Source organism: Orycteropus afer, unplaced genomic scaffold (assembly GCF_000298275.1).
Source record: "Orycteropus afer afer isolate SDZICR_OR568_19922 unplaced genomic scaffold, OryAfe1.0 scaffold00019, whole genome shotgun sequence".
Lineage (NCBI taxonomy): Eukaryota > Metazoa > Chordata > Mammalia > Tubulidentata > Orycteropodidae > Orycteropus > Orycteropus afer.
Window position 1 is genome coordinate 574,266 of NW_006921606.1, and position 4,090 is coordinate 578,355.

Below are 4,090 nucleotides of genomic sequence, written 5' to 3' on the forward strand. Positions count from 1 at the left end.
AGGGGTGGGAGGGGAGGGGAGGGAATGCTGTTAGATAGATAGAGATAAAAAAAAAAAAAAAAAGAAATCAACAGCAGGCTGGGATTCAGATGCTCCAAAGCCCAACATCACTCTATTCTATTGATGTTTTTAAAATTAAGATGTTTTTCTCACCAGACAACTACATATAAAAATATTCAGAAATCTGGGAAGAGAAGACAGGGCTATTACCAAGACAACAACACAACACAACACAACACACTGCTGTGGAGTTGAATCTGACTCAAAGTGACTCCTCCTTGGGTTTCCAAAATGGTATATCACTATGGAAGTAGATTGCCCAATCTTCCCTCCAAGGAGTGGCTGGTGGGTTTGAACCACCAGCCTTCCTCTGGTTAGCAAATGCCTTAGGCACTATGCCACCAGACCTCCCATTACCAAGACAGACCTCTTTATATACTAAATTGACCCTTTTCCCACAGAGATCAAGACCCAGCCTTGTACAGCTTCTTGATCAGACAGAATTTAAATAGTATTTGTAATATACAGACATCTGTACAAATAAAATTTAATTACAAAAATAAAACATTACATGGAGGTTCCATGGAATTTTTTAGTGATAGGATTTTACTCCTGAAATGTATCTAAAGCATTTCTCAAAATTGAGGGCATCTTCTAAATTAAACCGAATTAAAACTTCAGTTAATGGATTTTTAACACACATTTTTAGGGATAAACGAATTGACTGCAACTAGTAATTTCACATCCTGTCTGTAGGCAATTTATTGAGTTTTTAGGAATTAAATTCTTAACACAAAATTTTGGCATGAATATGAAGACTTGTGCTTTTCTATAGTTTGTACAGAATTTACTGCACAGTTGCTCCTAAAACTGGTACCTTACAGAAGATAATCATACCAGGGACTTAAAAATAAAGGGGACAAACGAAGAAAAGGGCAATGTACCAAATGTGAGTTATCAACACGGTAGAATTGAGGGAGACTAAGACACAGAGAGGTGCACGGAGGTACAGACAACAAAGACAAACCCTTTTACACACAGAGTACTGTGTTGTCAGTGAAGGCAAACATGGATACACGGGTGGATAGATAGGTGGACAGGATGATATATTAGGTATGCTTATGCACAGGGGAGGAGCTCTGGTAGCATAGTGCCTAAGGCCCTTGACTACTAATCAGAAGGCTGAGGGTTCAAACCCACCCGCCACTTCTCAGAAAGAAGGCTGGGCAATCTACTTCTGTAGTGATACGGCCTTGGCAACCCAAGGAGGTGTCGCTATGAGTCGGGTCCGACTCGACGGCAAACAACAACAACAACAACAACATGCAGAGGGGAGTGTACCCAAGACCATGTATAGGATTGGCAGACAATGGTTCTACATGTGTACTGGTATGTTCCTTAAGAATGCTGAGATATATAGTAGAGCTGACAAGGGACAAGGTTGTGGTCACTTCTTGGCCACAGCCAGCTACCCAGAGGGAATGAGTAGTTGGACCTGTGTAGTTGGGACCAGGGGACACCAAGCTCAATTGGCATAACATACTCCCAAAAACACTGTTCCACATCCTACTTTGGCGAGTAGCGACTGGGATCTTAAAAGCTTGCAAGCAGCCATCTGGATGCAACAATGGGTATCTCCTCATCCAGACCAAAGAAGAATGAAGATAACCAAAGATTCATGGAAACAACTAGTCCAAGCGACTGGTACACTATGTGATCCTGAGCTATATGACTATGAGACCAGAAGAACTAGATGGTGCCTGGCTACCATTGTCAACCACTCGGAGAGGGATCTCTGTAGGACATCCTGGATAGAGTGGGAGGAAAATGTGGAACAAAACTCAAAATCATTAAAAAAAAAATTTAAAGAAAGGGATCAGGTTTGCTGGTCTGATAGAGCCTCATGGAACCACTGAGACTACAGCCCCTAGCTGCCCTTCAGGTTTGGAATTGAACCCACTCCTGTGGCTTCCAGCCAAACAAAAGGCAGGCATATGAGTTGAACATTTACATTAGGCAGATACACTCCTTGGAGTGATCAATCATGGAAGAATAGAAGGGCTGTATATGCACAGGGAGGTAACTCAGGGGGCAAGAGTACAGGGGAGGGAAAGACACAGGGAGGAGGTTAATTATGGGGAGGAAGTGGGAGGGGAGCTATTGCATTGTGGTAAATCGTAGTCAGTATCATGAGACAATGTCTATGTGAGCTGCTGCATGGAAAATGAATTTGCTTTGTAAACTTTCATCCAAATCACAAAAGAAAAAAAGAAAACAAAAATGATGACAAAGAAAGGGGCCAAAAAAAAAAAAAAAATTTCATGCTCTCCTTTTAGGCAAACTGAGAGGACCCTAGAGTCTGTATGTTTGAAAGCTCCCCATGTAAATGATGTTACCCACAAAAATATTGAGGCTCCCAAGAGATGTAAAACATTCCAATATAACTCAAACAGTTAAATCTTTTCCAAAAAGCTCAACTCTAAAGCTAAAGTTACAAATATCAAGTGCTTAAGAAGTCTTAACAAAAAAGTAAGTATGAGACAAAACTTTCTAAAATTTACAATTTGCTCATAATTAAAACAAGTGACCAAAATTTTGAGATTTTGGTGAATACTCAAAAAAAATTTTTATCTATGGAAAATCATGTCCAAATTGCTTGATATCAAGCATGCCTTGTAGGTGAGAGAGATGCATTACAATTATAGCTGTGTCCCATGAATCATCAAAGGTGTTAATTCTATATCTGTGTATGTGCTGTGGCAGCAATCCTTTTCCTTATAACATCTATGCTTTGTCATGGGAAATTTTTAGAATTAACACATTAATCTGCAGCAGTTAAAAACAATCATCAGTCCTAAGATTAACCAGTTTTGCATGTGACATACTGTAATATTCCTTTAAAAAAAATTACTCCCAACAGCAACGTTGATATAATTTATAAATCAAAATTTGAGTTTTGGTAGAGAATCCCTTTACAAATATCAAAAACTAGAATGGGTACACTTTACAATAATAACAAACATAGTCCTAGCTGTTACTAGCCATTCACAGTTTCCATTTTAGTAGAAAGTCAAACATCTTTGTAAACATACTCATTTAACAACTGTATCACTATGGTTTTTTGGCAAACTTTTAAAACACTTTTTCCTGCCTAGGTATTATTCCTCTCTCTGTTTACTTCTCACTTCTCTTCTCACCTTCTTTAAGCAATGTGCTCTTTGTGGTCCTTTTTTTGGCCTTCTCTCCTTACTGTTTCTTTTAGCAATTTCAATGATGTCCATGGCTTCAGCTAACACGTGTATGCAGAAAGTCTCAAATCAACATCTCTACTCTAAACTCAGTTTAAGATCACATCTTCAAGTGCCTCCAGAAGACCTCCATGTTGGAGCCATGTTATGAAGTATATGTCTGTTGGTGCCTGCAGAGCACTGGGAACCTCCATAAACTGTATGAAAAATTTTCCATGTATGTGTATATGTACATTTTTATGGAGAGAAGGATCATAATTTTCATCAGATTCTCAAAGGTCTATGTGACCTCAAAAACTTTTAATAAAAGCTCAGGTAGCTCATATGCTACCAGCCCAGCAGACCCTTTGATTTAAGTGCCAGACAAAATGTATTTTCAAAAAGGAAAACTAAGTCCAGGTTAATCTGAAGAGAATTTCTATCATAAATAATGTCTCCAAGCAGCAAAGTAGATTTCTAAGCTTGCTACCATCTTTGTAATGCATTTTCTAACACCAGGGTCAACAAACTGAAGCTGCATGCCAGCTGTTTATGTAAATGAAGTTTTACTGGAACACAGCCACTACCAACAGACAATAGAGATATTTTCTATGACTGCTTTTATGCTACAGAGAGTTCAGTAGTTGTGACAGAAACTGTACAACACATGTGCCTAAAGTATTCATTTTCTGGGCCTTTACGAAAACAGTTTGGTTGATCCATTATTCTGTATAAACCTCCCAAATAACCAAACTCACTGTCATGGGGTAGATTCTGACTTGTAGTGACTGTGACACTGTAGGGCAGAGTAGAACAGCACCATAGGGTATCTAAGGTTATAAACCTTTATGGAAGCAGACTGC

The 4,090-nt window shown here is 38.9% G+C and overlaps 1 protein-coding gene across 1 annotated transcript in view; it reads right to left on the minus strand.

Annotated features, from left to right (window-relative positions):
- Nucleotides 1-4,090, minus strand: part of TJP1 (tight junction protein 1) — a 520,689-nt gene that overhangs the window by 88,787 nt on the left and 427,812 nt on the right. The gene's annotated exons all lie outside the window — the stretch shown is intronic.